This window comes from Dreissena polymorpha, chromosome 4, assembly GCF_020536995.1.
Source record: "Dreissena polymorpha isolate Duluth1 chromosome 4, UMN_Dpol_1.0, whole genome shotgun sequence".
NCBI classification, from domain to species: Eukaryota; Metazoa; Mollusca; class Bivalvia; order Myida; family Dreissenidae; genus Dreissena; species Dreissena polymorpha.
The window spans coordinates 128,429,238-128,445,496 of NC_068358.1; the positions used below are offsets into that span (position 1 = coordinate 128,429,238).

At 35.9% G+C, this 16,259-nt stretch overlaps 1 protein-coding gene across 4 annotated transcripts in view; it reads left to right on the forward strand.

Moving 5' to 3' along the window:
• LOC127876424 (semaphorin-2A-like) overlaps positions 1-16,259 on the forward strand; it is a 169,280-nt gene that overhangs the window by 32,773 nt on the left and 120,248 nt on the right. The gene's annotated exons all lie outside the window — the stretch shown is intronic.

The window sequence follows — 16,259 nt, forward strand, 5'->3', positions numbered from 1 at the left end:
GCATATAGTTGATATATGTATATGTTATCTCATTAACTAGATTACTAAATTAGGATCAGGTATGATACAAAATTACTGGAAAAATGCAGTTTGAATGCGAATATGTTAAATGAACCAGTAAAAACTACCTTAAAAACTAGAAAATTAGAATAGAACTTTAAAATTCATACTTAGGTGAGCTATAGTTCTTAAGTAATGCATACAAGAACTTTCTTTTAAAAGGCATTTCCAGTTATTTTGTATTTTTTCAATAGGAACAAAAAGAAAAATCGTCAATGTTATGTCCAGCAGAATTGAAATATTCTGAGACATTCGTAAAACAGTCTTGACAATGTCAAAGTTATGGCTATTCATTTTTCTACTACATTTTTGATTAGTTTGACCAACATACTGTTTTAGATATTTTTTTCATGTTATTAAGAAAGTAATACTAGATGATGCACAATTTAAGTTATTCTTAATAGCAAATTGTTTACCAAATGTAGAGCTGGTAAAACCAATTGTTTCTGTAATATAATTATACCCCCATTACTGGTAATGGGGGCTATATAGGAGTCACTTTGTCGGTCTGTCTGTCGCTCTTTCTGTCTGTCGGTCTGTCCACAAAATTTCATTCGATCTTCACCAAACTTGGTCACAAGTTGTATCTAGATGATGTATAGGTCAAGTTTTAATATGGGTCATGACCTGTCAAAAACTAGGTCATGGGGTCACTTAGTGTGTTTTAAACTGAAAGTTTGTCCGGACCATAACTATGTCATTTATTGTTATGCCCCCATTCGAAGAAGAGGGGGTATATTGCTTTGCTCATGTTGGTCGGTCGGTCGGTCCGTCCACCGGGTGGTTTCCGGATGATAACTCAAGAACGCATACACCTAGGATCATGAAACTTCATAGGTAGATTGATCATGACTCGCAGATGACCCCTAATGATTTTGAGGTCACTAGGTCAAAGGTCAAGGTCACGGTGACCCAAAATAGTAAAATGGTTTCCGGATGATAACTCAAGAACGCATACGCCTAGGATCATGAAACTTTGTGGGTAGATTGATCATGACTTGCAGATGACCCCTATTGATTTTGAGGTCACTAGGTCAAAGGTAAAGGTCACAGTGACCCGAAATAGTAAAATGGTTTCCGGATGATAACTCAAGAATGCATACGCCTAGGATCATGAAACTTCATGGGTAGATTGATCATGACTCGCAGATGACCCCTATTGATTTTGAGGTCACTAGGTCAAAGGTCAAGGTCACGGTGACCCGAAATAGTAAAATGGTTTCCGGATGATAACTCAAGAATGCATACGCCTAGGATCATGAAACTTCATGGGTAGATTGATCAAGACTCGCAGATGACCCCTATTGATTTTGAGGTCACTAGGTCAAAGGTCAAGGTCACGTTGACCCGAAATAGTAGAATTGTTTTCGGATGATAACTCAAGAACGCATATGCCTAGGATCATGAAACTTCATAGGTAGATTGATCATGACTCGCAGATGACCCCTATTGATTTTGAGGTCACAAGGTCAAAGGTCAAGGACACGGTGACCCGAAATAGTAAAATGATTTTCGGATGATAACTCAAGAACGCTTTTGCCTAGGATCATGACACTTCATAGGTACATTGATCGTGACTCGCAGATGACCCCTATTGAATTTCAGGTCACTAGGTCAAAGGTCAAGGTCACAGTGACAAAAAACGTATTCACACAATGGCTGCCACTACAACGGACAGCCCATATGGGGGGCATGCATGTTTTACAAACAGCCCTTGTTAGATTTTAAAATAACTTGGTACATTTGTTCACCATCATGGGAGGTGTGTCGTGTGAAAGAAGTACGTCAATATCTCAAAGGTCAAGATCACACTTGGGAGTTCAAAGGTCAAATGCATGTCCAGGCCATAACTTTATCATTTATTGTGAGATTTAAAAATTATTTGGCAAATTTGTTCACCATCATTGGACAGTGTGTCGCACGAAAGAATTTCGTCGATATCTCCAAGGTCAAGGTCACACTCTTGAGTTCAAAGAAAGGTCAAATGCATGTCCGGGCCATAACTTTATCATTTATTGTGAGATTTTAACATCATTTGGCAAATTTGTTCTCCATTATTGGACGGTATGTCATGCGAAAGAATTACGTCGATATCTCCAAGGTCAAGGTCACACTTTGAGTTCAAAGATAAAAAATGGCCATAAATGAGCTTGTCCTGGCATTAACTATGTCATTCATTGTGAGATTTTAAAATCATTTGGCACATTTACTCACCATCATTGGGCAGTGTGTCGCACGAAAGAATTGCGTTGATATCTCCAAGGTCAAGGTCACACTTTAAGTTCAAAAGTCAAAAATGGCCATAAATGAGCTTGTCCGAGCCATAACTATGTTGTTCATTGTAAAATTTTAAAATAATTTGGCAAATTTGTTCACCATCATTGGCTGGTGTGTCGCGCGAAAGAGTTTCGTCGATATCCAGGGTTTTTTTTTGCCTGATTTTATAGCCGAAATTCGGCTATGTTCCCAATCCCAAAAAGTATACTTTTTTCCCAAAATGTGGCAAAAAATTCCCAATTGCCAAAAAAAAAAAAAATTTTTTTATTTTTTTTTTTTTTGAAAGAAGTCTTATGTGTATTTTATCTCAATTTTAATTCAATTACATCTAACAAAGTATTATATGATTTTTTTTTCTTTTAATTTGAATGAATTTATTTTCCCAATTTCATGAAAATGCCGATAAAATTCCCAATTCCAAAGCCATGGGCTATCTTCCCAAAAAGTGGAAAAAAAACCCTGATATCTCCAAGGTCAAGGTCAAACTTTGAGTTCAAAGGTCAAAAATGGCCATAAATGAGCTTGTCCGGGCCATAACTATGTCATTCATTGTGAGATTTTAAAAGCATTTGGCACATTTGTTCACTATTATTGGATGGTGTGTCGCGCGAAAGAATTACGTCGACATCTCCAAGGTCAAGGTCACTCTGTGAGTTCAAAGGTCAAAAATGGCCGTAAATGATCTTGTCCTGGCCATAACTATGTCATTCATTGTGAGATTTTCAAATTACTTGGTACATTTGTTCACAATCATAGGACAATTTGTCTTGCAAAAGAATTACATTGATATCTTCAAGGTAAAGGTCGCACTTGGAGTTCAAAAGTGAAAAAAGGCCATAAATGAGCTTGTCCGGGCCATAACTATGTCATTCATTGTGAGATTTTAAAATGACTCTGTACATGAATTTTTGTTCACAGTCATTGGACAGCGTGTCATGCTAAAGAATTAAAAAGAGTTCAAAATGGCCATAAATAATAATGGCATAATAATTCTTAAAAATCACCATTTGTGAAGACAGCATGCAAAATAGTCTGTGTCACTGCGGCATGTGGGGGTTTACGTCATGTCTGTGACAAAGCTCTAGTAACAATGTGTGAATGGTTTTCTGTTTCACTTCATAACTGAATGGATTTTTCTATTTTTATTAAGATTTGTATGTACTAAGATATCCTGTAAGTGTCTGGGTCTTTTGAAAGCCACTAATGGCTTATAATTGTCCCTTACCGGTGAAACCGGAGGGGACTTATGGTTTGCACTCCGTCTGTCTGTCTGTCAGTCTGTCAGTCAGTCAGTCAGTCAGTCAGTCAGTCAGTCAGTCCGTCACACTTTTCTGGATCCTGCGATAACTTAAAAAGTTCTTAATATTTTTTCATGAAACTTTAAACATGGATAGATGGCAATATGGAGATTATGCATGTCATTTCATTTTGTGCCTACGTAAAAAATTCTGGTTGCTATGGCAACAACAACAAAAAAATATAAAAAAGTTGTTTAATCACAATGATGGAGTTTCACCGGTAGGGGACCATATTGCTTGGCAATCTCTTGTTATACTTGTTTCACTGTGACTCTTATTAAGGGAAGACTTAAGCAGATGCCAGTAATTGTTAAGAATTTTCCCAATGTTGGGCAGTGAACGGTTGTTAGTACATACAAATGGGATATTTTTAATATTAGCTGACTCTTTAACACTAACTTCTTGTGCACTCTTGCATAGAAAGCATAGGCACTTTTTTGAGCGCTTTGTCTATTACCTCTTTTGGGTAATTACGTGCAAGAAAAATTTCCTTGAGATAAGCCTTTTCTTGTGTATAGGTACACTGTAACTCCAATATAGTGCTGTCCATTATAACACTGTGTCCAATAAAACGCCAGGGGTGCTTGGATCCCGTTTTTAGCTCACCTGAGCACAACGTGCTCATGGTGAGCTTTTGTGATCGCCTTTTGTCCGTTGTGCGTCGTGCAGCATCAACATTTGACTTGTTAACTCTCTAGAGGCCGCATTTATCGTCCAATATTCATGAAATTTGGTAAGAAGATTGGACTCAATGATATCTTGGATGAGTTCGAAAATGGTTACGTTTGCTTGAAAAACATGGCTGCCAAGGGGCGGGGCATTTTTCCTTATATGGTTATATATGGCTATAGTAAGATTTTGTTAACACTGTAGAGGCAACATTTATTGTCTGATCTTCATAAAACTTGGTCAGAAGATTTATCCCAATAATATCTTGGACGAGTTCGAAAATGATGCCGGTTGGTTGAAAAACATGGCCGCCAGGGGGCGGGGCATTTTTCCTTATATGGCTATAGTAAAACCTTGTTAACACTGTAGAGGTCACGTTAATTTTCCGATCTTCATGAAACTTGCTCAGAAGATTTGTCCCAATGATATCTAGGATGAGTTCAAAAATGATAACCTTTGCTTGAAAAATATGGCTGCCAAGGAGCGGGGCTTTTTTCCTTATATGGCTATAGTAAAATCTTGTTAATTCTCTAGAGGCCACATTTATTGTCTAATCTTTATGAAACTTGGTCAGAAGATTGATCCCATAAATATCTTGGACGAGTTCGAAAATGATGCAGGTTGGTTGAAAAACATGGCTGCCAGGGGACGGGGCATTTTTCCTTATATGGCTATAGTAAAACCTTGTTAACACTGTAGAGGCCACATTTATTGCCCAATCTTCATGAAATATGGTAAAAAGATTTGTCTTATTGATCTTTTGGATGAGTTTGAAAATGGTTACGTTTGATTGAAAAACATGGCTGCCAAGTGGCGGGGCATTTTTTCTTATATGGCTATATATGGCTATAGTAAAGTCTTGTTAACACTCTAGAGGCCACATTTATAGTCCGATCTTTATGAAACTCGGTCACAAGATTCATCTCAATAATATCCTGGAAGACTTCAAAAATTATGCCGGTTGGTTGAAAAACATGGCCACCACGGGGGCGGGGCATTTTTCCTTATATGGCTATAGTGAAACCTTGTTAACACTCTAGAGGTCACTTTTATTGTCCGATCATCATGAAACTTGGTCAGAAGATTTGTCCCAATGATATATTGGATGAGTTCAAAAATGGTTTTGGTTGCTTTAAAAACATGAATACCAGGGGGCGGGGCATTTTTCCTTATATGGCTATAGTAAAACCTTGTTAACACTCTAGAGGCCACATTTATTGTCCAGTCTTCATGAAATTTGGTCAGAAGATTGGTCTCAATGATATCTTGGATTAGTGTGAAAATAATTATGTTTGCTTGAAAAACATGGCTTCCAAGGGGCGGGGCAATTTTCCTTATATGGCTATTGTAAAATCTTGTTAAAGCTCTAGAGGCCACATTTACTGTCCGATCTTCATGAAACTTGGTCAGAAGATTCATCTTGATAATATCTTGGATGAGTTCAAAAATGATGCCGGTTGGTTGAAAAACATGGCTGCCAGGGGGCGGGGCATTTTTCCTTATATGGCTATAGTAAAACCTTGTTTACACTCTAGAGGCCACATTTATTTTCCGATCTTCATGAAACTTGGTCAGAAGATTTTTCCCAATAATATCTTGTTATCTCAGGTGAGCGACTTTGGGCCTTTCAGGCCCTCTTGTTTCTTTAACCTTCCATTTCTGATTCAAATCCATGTTATGCAACTTCATGTATTTTCAGAAAATTCAAAGTTGGCGGAGATCTCAGGTTGATTTCTTTATCCGCCCGTTTATCTGATTTTAATCGATTAGAGGTTAAACAACACTTCACAGCTAATTGGTGTTAATCTGTTGTATAGTGTCAATAAAGGTGTGAAAAACTCACGAGTCAGTGTTTCAATAATTACATGTATTCCCTATCAGAGCGGTTTATTGTATAAACTATGGCTGTGTTATCGTTTATTATATGCTCTACATGCTTGATAAATAAAAAGATCTTTGTTTAGCCGTTTACCACTTAGATACGTATTTTCACGCATTTGAAGTCCCCTTAGAAAGTTAAATTTAATTAAAGGCCTTTCTGACTAGACCCAAGGTATAAAGGTTTCAGTTCCAACCCTTTGATACTGATGAGCAGCAAACATCATATACCCTGAACAAACTGCGAGTTGTACACGCAGGCTGTTCTGGTTTTATGTTGTTTGCACATGGCCATTTTTACTTAGCTTTTAAGTGGGAAAGGGTTAAAATTTCATGTGTTATGCAGGGGTTTCACTGGCCCAAAAAAAGTTGTTGCCACTTTTTCGCGGCGTGAAAACTGTCGGTTATTCCAACCTTATTAATAAGAACAGTCATTTAAAGAAACCTTACTACATTAATGTCATTGACTATATTATCACTTTAAAAAGTATGTTATTACATAAAAAAACAATAAGTACCTTTGTAAGTCATACCTTCAAAAGTCTTAATAAGCTTTATTTGTATATAAATAATATTTTTTTAACTTGATAACAACACAGATAACCAAAATAATATAATAATGTTAACATCAATGCTTTAAACATTATGCTGCATAAATGTTTCAAAATTAATTATTTAAACATAGAAAAATGTACATCATTTGAAAGGGAAAAAGAAAAAGAAAACATCAGAAAATAAATCATCTCACTTCAAATTGTTTAAACAGTTATATTTGGTCATTTGGACATAATATACATCTGCTTCTGTTGTTAAAACGTTTTCTGTTAGTGGTGGATGATTTCCAGGTTCAATTAAATGAATGTTTTTCACGCCTTTTTCCTGACAGAATGGCCCAGATAATTGCCACCATCCATTCTAGTTGCCTGAAATAACATAAAAAAATATTTTTACAAACTATCAACAACAAACCAACACATACATGTCCCTATCTTTAAATGTCCGAATTTTAACATATCCGAAATATAGTACATCGAGTGAACGATATACTTTTTATTTCAGAAATTGTTGGTATCTTAATCAAATTATATCCTTCCCAGAACAGTAAAATAATGAAACTATTAAACAGAAATGCTCTCAAATACCTGTTGGAACAATTTTTTTATATTTTTTTTGAGAAATTAAATGCTTTAAATTGCCAGCCCCATGCCATGGTTTTGCTTAAAGAAGTAGCGGCCCTAATAATCATTATTGATCGTCGTGACAGTTTGTCCCCATGTTACTTAATTTATTGCTCAATATCATAAAGTTACCGTTAATCCGATAATAACCCCCATAAGACTTGACAATAGAGGTAAAAACACCGTTTGTAATACTTACACGCTTCAGTGATTTCAATATATACTCTGCACTGTAGGTCGCTTACATCGTCGTAAATCAATATTTACAAATGACAGACGCTGGCCGCTAATGCTCGGTCGCGTGCTTTCGATTCACAGTATACATTTTCAGATAGGATTTTACCGAATTTTTTTTAATTCGCCACTTAAAAAATTGGAGCCACTTTTAAAAATTTAGAACCATTTGGCGCCAATGGCGATCGACAACGAAACCCCTGGTTATGGCATCTAAGTAAAAGTCTAATACTGTATCTCGCCCCGCCCCGCAGGTGGAATAAATGTGGAGTTTCCTTTTGTTTGGTATTTGCAGTTGGTCTTCAGATGTTTATTCATCTATTATAGTGGTGTCTTCACAGCTTCCGAAATATTCCTTAAGGCTTAATTTTCTAGTTAATTCAAACACATCATGTTTAAGCTGAACTGTATCAATAGTTTTAGGTGTGGGACAGAACTTCATACCTTTCCCCAATAGTCTTTATTCTGTATTGTTGATAACTTTGTTGGAAAGATTTAAAACTGTGTTCTTACCCCTTTCCACTTCTTTTTATGCCCCCGGATCAAATCGGGGGTATATTGTTTTGGGCCTGTCTGTCATTGTATGTGTGTCCCAAACTTTAACAAAAACTTTAACCTTGGCCATAACTTTTGCAATATTCAAGATAGCACCTTTTTTTTTTTTTATTCAATATAAAACATACATATAATACAACAGTAATTATGTCAAACACATATTATACATGATATGCTAGGATATACTGTTTTGTTTTTTTTGCTTTGGTTGCATGTGGTGTATGCTGTTATTTTTAAATGTAATAATCAATCCTATAGATGAGTTGCGTAGAGTTAAGAAGAAGACAACTGGATTGGGTTATGAAAGTTTATGCGTTTCCATTTTTGTTCAAAAATATGAAGTTTACTATTATTGAGGGCTATTTCTTTTTCAATTTGGATCTTTAGTTTTAAATAGTTTATAAAACAGTTGAAAGTAGGTATTTGTTTTTTGTATTTGAAGCTAAATATAAAATATTTCATTAAAATGATAATGTGGTTCACAGTGTTGTTAATTTCTGGTATTTTAAAATTATTCACACCGAAACTGATATTTAAGAGAGACAGTTTTAATTTTAATTGTTGGTTCTCTAGAAATGTTGTTAACTGGTTCCATAGAATTTGAATATGTTTGCACTCCCAGAAAAGGTGTTCTATTGTTTCAATGTGCTCGCTGCATATATCACATAAATTTGTGTTGGATACGTTGCATTTAATAAGGTATTTATTTGTAGCTATTATTCTATGAACATATTTATATTGAAAATTTCTCAGTGTGCTATCAATAGTTGTTTTATATGGCATGATAAATATTTGTTTCCAATTAAATTCTTGTTCTCGAAGAAGGCTTTGCCATTTATTTTGAATCTTGGAGTTTTCTGCAGGGTGTTTAATTTGTAGTTTGTAAAATATTTTGTTTGTTTTGTTTTGTTTTGCAAGTATGTTTTCTGTGAATTTCCATTTACTTGTATTGGTACAGTACAGCCAAAGCGGAACAAACGTATTTCGCAATCCGCGGCGGCAAGGCGAAACGAGTCGATGCCGCGTCAGTCGTTGAAGCCGCGTCAGTATGCGGCGGCAAGTCGCATTTCGCCGCGAAACTTCGCATCTGTCCGCCGAGGCATGCCGCGGTCCGCGACATGATGCCGAGTCGATGCGATCATGAAATATTTTATTTTTTTTAATTATTAGTTACATGTAGTTAACAAATTTTGAAAGAACAATTATAATAATAATTAAAATCATAATAAATATATTGTGCTCGGATTGTATTAGCATATACATGTAAGCATAGTTAATGTGTCTGGCCAATTATTAAGTTTGTTTCCCGCCCGAAGCGTATGTATTTCACACATAAACAAGGTCACGTAATTATGTTTTCGCACATACAAGTGGTCAAGGCTCCAGCATATGGTGGATTTATAAATTAATTGCATGTTGATTCCGCTATTATATTTTAGCTGAGAAAATTAGCAGTTTGAAGCCACATCAATAATCAAGACGGTGACGACGTATTTGTAGTTTTGTTAATTATCAGCTTATTATAACTATTGTTTGAATATGCATATATAAACACGTTTTATTTTGTTCATATTATCGATTAATATCGCTACTAATTACCCGATAATCCCGTATATTCCAGTTTTAAAGCAAATGCTGGTAAATATTTACGATACACAAACATTCTCGATATTTCCTTAAGTATCAAATGCATTTGGGCATTTGTTACTATTTATAGAGATGATGAAATAACGTCTAATCGGGGCGTTTTTTTCTCCACTGAACACGCGATTTAATACGCCTGACGTGATGTTCATGTATTTAAACAACACAAAATACACCCAAACTTTCCAAACGACGTTCTACATGTCTGCATAATTTTCGCGCGCTTTTTATGAAACAAAGGATATTTTAGCACTTTTTATTTTTACGCTAGAATTTGCCAAAGGACGCGTTAGCATTAAAATTCGGAAGTGTGTTTCGGATTACAAATATAATAATGATAATCGAACGAAACATAAACAGTTGCGCGTAATTAATTCTACGCTACACATACATGTATGTACATGTAGGTGGATATCTTTTCACTCGATCCGCCGCGTACGTTTGCGGCGGATTTACTCCGCGAAAGTACGCGAGGTTAATACAGACTCGGCGTCGTTGCGCGGATCGATGCCGAGTGCCACGGCGATACGCCGCGTGAACACACGATTCGGCCGCCGCGGACTAATAATCTGGCCGTGGCGTAGCCGCGGATTATGTTTGTGCCGCTTTGGCTGTACTGTATTATCTAGATATCTTTTAACCCAGCTGCATTTGATTGCATTCAAGAATGAGTCGATGTCCGTTAATTGGATTCCTCCATTTTCTACAGATTGAATTAACTGAGTTCGCTTAATTTTATCAGGTTTACCGTCCCATATGAAATTAAATATTTCTGATTGTATATCTTTTATAATATCATTTGGTGGGTTTGGGAGAACTGTTAGTGTATAAATTAATTTAGGGAGTGCAAATGTTTTCAACACCGTGTTTTTTCCGATTAGTGTAAGTTTACGATGCTGCCATGATTTTAAACAATTTTTGTAATTTAGGCAGTATGTTTTTTAGAACTGTTTCATTTTCATTGTTTGTAAAGGTTATTTCTAACGTTGTTGCTTCATCTGATGTCCAGTGGAATTTCATTTCTTTTTTAAGTTGAATACTACTTTGTTTAATTTTACCTACTCGTAGCACAGTGCATTTACTTTTGTTAAGTTTAAGACCCGATGCCATTCCAAAAAGGGTAAGCGATTCTATAAGATTATTGAATGAGTCAATATTGTCATTTAAAAAATAAGTTGCGTCGTCAGCAAATAGGGACTGTTTAATTTCTTCGTCGGGTTCTAGCGATAAACATTTATATGTTTATTTGATTGGATATAGTGTGATAGATACTCGATGCATATAATAAATAGTGAGGATGAGAGTGGACATCCTTGTCGTACCCCTCGTTCGATGTTAAAACTGTTTGAGAAGAAGCCATTGTTAATGATTAAACTGTTAATATCGGTATAAAATAGTTTTACCCATTTAATTAGACTTTCACCGAAATTCATATTTTCTAAGCAAGAGAACATAAATGAATGGTCTAGTGAATCGAAAGCCTTTTCAAAGTCTGCAAAGAAAATGAGGACAGAATTGTTTGGTTGGTTGAAATAATTTATGCATTCTTGTATAAGACGTACATTTTCACCAATGTATCGTCCTTTAATAAAACCATATTGAGATCTTGAAATGACTGATGGTAATACTTTTTTTATTCTGTTTGATATACTTTTAGTTGCAATTTTATAATCATTGTTAAGTAGACTAATCGGGCGCCAGTTTGATAAGGATTCTAGGTTTTTTCCAGGTTTTGGAATGAGTGATATTATACCTTGTTTTTGTAGCGTAGTTAGGTTTTTGTTGTTAAATGAATAGTTAAGTGAATTAATTAAATGTGTTTTAATATCGTTCCAGAATATTTTATAAAATTCGACTGTGATGCCATCAGATCCTGGACTTTTGTTATTTTGCATTTCTTTAAGTGCTATAGCAACTTGATATTTGGCATGCATGTGTATCTCATGGAGCTGCACATTTTGAGTGGTGAAAGGTCAAGGTCATCCTTCAAGGTCAAAGGTCAAAAAACAAATTCAAAAACTTTAACCAAAACTTTAACCTTCTTTATAACTTTTGCAATATTCAAGATAGCAACTTGATATTTGGCATGCATGTGTATCTCATGGAGCTGCAAATATTTAGTGGTAAAAGATCAAGGTCAAAGGTCAAATTTATGGCTTCAAAGCAGCGCAATAGGGGGGGCATTGTGTTTTTGACAAACACATCTCTTGTTTAATTTTCTTTTGTTTGCGTCATTGGTGTCTATTTGTGATACCTATAAACCGTCTTTTCCTTTTAGTGCTTGCAAAGTTTTGATCAACTGGTTGATGGCCTGGTTTAAAATTGGTGGTTGTTGATTCGAGATGTTTGTCTGGTTTACTTTTTTGCCCCCACCTTCACGGCCTCGGCATAGCTCATCTCTTGGCAGCCTTTGGCATTCAAGTTTTTATGCTCCCGGTAGGGTGGCATATAGCAGTTGAACTGTTTGTCTGTCTGTCTGTCTGTCTGTCTGTCTGTCTGTCTGTCTGTCTGTCTGTCTGTCTGTCTGTCTGTCTGTCTGTCTGTCTGTCTGTCTGTCTGTCTGTCTGTCTGTCTGTCTGTCTGTCTGTCTGTCTGTCTGTCTGTCTGTCTGTCTGTCTGTCTGTCTGTCTGTCTGTCTGTCTGTCTGTCTGTCTGTCTGTCTGTCTGTCTGTCTGTCTGTCTGTCTTCCTGCCTGCCTGCCTGCCTGCCTGCCTGCCTGTTTGCCTGCCCGCCTGCCTGCCTGAAAACTTTAACATTGGCCATAACTTTTGCAATATTGAAGATAGCAACTTGACATGCATGTGTATCTCATGAAGCAGTACATTTAGAGTGGTGAAAGGTCAAGGTCATCCTTCAAGGTCAGAAGTCAAAAAATACAATCCAAGGAAAGCATTAAGCTTTGAAATGGAGATTATTTTCAAACCTGCCAAATGATATATTGAAAAAAAATTTCAAAGCGGCACATTAGTGGGCATTGTGTTTCTGACAAACACATCTCTTGTTTTGTTGATCTCTTTGCAAATTTGTTTTGGCATCGGTGAAAGACAAGATAAACTGTTGTAATGGATGTTTTTTTTTTTTTATAGACATAATCAAGTTAAATTTATGACGATGTTATTGTTGTGGGGAAAAACAGCAAAGGAAACAACTCTTTGAAGTAATTGTCCAATATCCTGCCCTTGTGTTTTTGTTTATGTGCATGATGTTGCCATTCTGTGCAAAAGGGCTGTATTTGTCTGGAGGTTTGTTATGTGTAAAATGCATATTGCACATACAATTTTGAATTGCGTTCTTTGCCCAGTCATGTGAAATTTCTTGAGCGTTATTATTATTTTTAGTTTTATTATTCTGTACATAATTGATTTTGAAGATGCATGTCCTGAATATTGTTTTTGACAAATATCAGTCAAATGATCCAGCATTTTGGAGGTATATCTTAGTTCAACGTTTTAAAATTATCATTTTGATCATTTAAATCCAGATCTTAGAAGTATTCTTGTACGCTTGTGAAGTATCCTTCATATTATATGCAACATAAAGTGTTCTGTACACTCGACTGAAAGCTGTCTGTTTTCACTTGATAGAAAAACAGGAACGAAAATCGATGGATTTTTCAGATGAATGCATATTAGTTATACATTAACAATTGATGATTAATACTCATGTGTACATTATATTGAAGATTAATAATTTAAGATAACTGCTTGAAAAGAGATATTTCCTAAGGAATTGATTGATTATTTTGAAATAGTGTTGTATAGTAGATGTGAGTTATGCAGTAGGAAAACCAGACTTAATGCATGTGCATAAAGTGTTGTCCTGTGAAGTCCGCTAAGATTAATAAGAGATTGCATTGTCCGCCTAAACTGGATTTTTGTTTAGAAGAGACTTTCTTTAAACTTTAAATTCTATAACAGCAAAAAGTGGTGTCCCTGATTAGCCAGGACTGCACAGCAGTGCTCACGCTGCTGCCAGACATTATCGCCAATGGCGATTATTTTATCCAACTGGCTATTATTTCTTAAAATTGTCTAGAAAAAATGGCGATTATTTTATCCTCCTACATCAAAAAACAAATTGCCTCTTAATGTTGTCCGGCGAATGCGAAACGCCTGCAAATCGGTCCATCAAGCAGGAAAATCGATAAACGAGATTACCTGTGTACACACACACTCGACCCTGTGTATTGTCATACACGCGTCAATAACTTTTGCGACATTGTGGCCTGGAGCGTTTTTCTCAATCAGTGTCCGACAGCAGTGATATATTTCGGAAAAAACGTTTTTAATCTCCCCTTGCTTTACCAATTATCGGTAACTGTTAGATCTTTGATAAATATTCGCCAATTATTATTTAATCGTCATGAAATCGCCGCTTATATTGTCGGCTGGTTTAGTTTTTCACGCCGTTTTTTCTGCAATTAGATTACGCTGAACATTGCTTGATGAAATAATTATTTAATCGCCATCAACTAATTATCCCCGTAATTACCGCTGTTGTCGTCTGCTTTAACATAATGATTTCAATTTTTAACCAGGTAACCTGGTTTTTCCAATTCAAAGGGACCCGGCATATTCCATGGCCAGCAAACACGTGTTTGGAATTACACTGAGGTGGTGTATTTTAACTCACGCGCTGTGACGTTAATTGATGGAATAAATCATTTACAATTGATATTGGCCTCTGCCTACAATATTGCGGCCGATGGCAAACGTCGTATAAAGAGATAAAGTAGTCGAACGATATGCACATTTTAGATTATGCATATTAATATTTTATATTATGCATATTTCATGTGCAAAACGCGTACAATTTTTCGGATTACCGTTTTCGGATTCTGTATTTTTTCGTCGATTATGATTTATTTTCGAAGTTCATAATAGCAAAAATAGAATGACGAATACACATGCGGTGATACGGAAGGTGTGGTTGATAATATTTCGAGTTGTATTCACCAAAAATTGCAATTGGAAAAACTATAAAAAATAGTATAGCCCAGGGCTCTGGGTGGGTTGGGGCCTCTGCCCTTAATTCTTATGTGTATGTAACTGGAGCTTAGATCTGGTTTGTTAAGTCACACCCACAACATTGAATGTATTCTTTATTGTAAAGCCATGATAATATTTTATAAGAAAATGACACACTGATATTATGCTTGTTTTTAAGTATATATTTAAATTATAACTTAAAACCAATAGATATACATTTCATAAAACATAGATAAAATGAGATTCATTGTTTTTCTTTTTTTTTTTTGCCTTCAGTACCGTTTTGCGGAAAAGTCCGCATATGTTTTGGCTATTATTTTTTTAAGGAAAAAAATTATGGCTATTATTTTCTGAAGGCCAGAGTGAGCACTGGCACAGGTTAATCTGGGATGACACTGTACACATGTGCATTAAGCCCAGTTTTTTACCTAGAGAGAGGCTGCTCATACAGAAAACTATTGTAAGAAGGTGCTCACAGCAGCATGTGTACTTGGATTCCCACAGTTTCACATGCACAGAGGGGTTTAACATAATCTGGTCAATCAGCTTGTTGATCATTACTGATAAAACTGTCAACTGAGATGCTTACAGTGGGTGTAACAAAAGGGTTTCTTGGGCGTTCACACTTTTGATCTCTCCTCATTGAGTCCCACTTTGGGACAACTTGGAATAATGCTTAATGCAGATAGCACATGCTAATCTGGGATGATACTGTAAGCACATGCATTAAGCCCGGTTTTCCTACAGAAGAGCTCGTTTATAAGCCCTGCCATCATGGTAGGCCTGTGTATTTCCTGTGTCACAATCTTTAATATTAATACAATCTCAAGAAATTTCAAGAAATATGATGGTATATAAAAGAAATCTGATAGATAAAGTAATAAATATTGTTTTATCAAAAATCAAATTCTGCATGCATATTTTGGCGTTTAAATAAAGTCTCCTGCTAAGACAGATTTAATGAATGTAGGTTTATTTTGAAAAGATGAAGATCTCATAGTTTTACAAGCAGGGCATGTGTAACTGAAATAATCTGCTGATGTAGCTGGAATCATACTCAACCAAAATAAACATTTGACACATAGTGAAATTTAATGATATTCTCAGGGCTTAACACTAACTTTTTTTCAACTAGCCCATTTGGGCTAGTAAATGCAGAGCCTACTAGCCCCATGGTTTTTTTTTCAGTTTTGGGGGAAATGGTTCGGGTCCCCTGAGGGGGGGGTGCGGGGGGAATTCATGCGTGAAAGGGGAAAAGGGAGAAATTTCAATGCTTAGCAAGTAACAGTACAAAATCAAGTTTTAACACTATAATTCACCATACATAGAGAGAAAAACATTATTCCAAAATATATAGGGCAAAACAACATGTTTTTTTAATCCAGATATCGTACATACTTTTACTCTATATATATATTTAAATGTTCCTTGAGGTTTTCATTATTCCCATTTAACGTAAGTGGTAACGGGATCTTCAT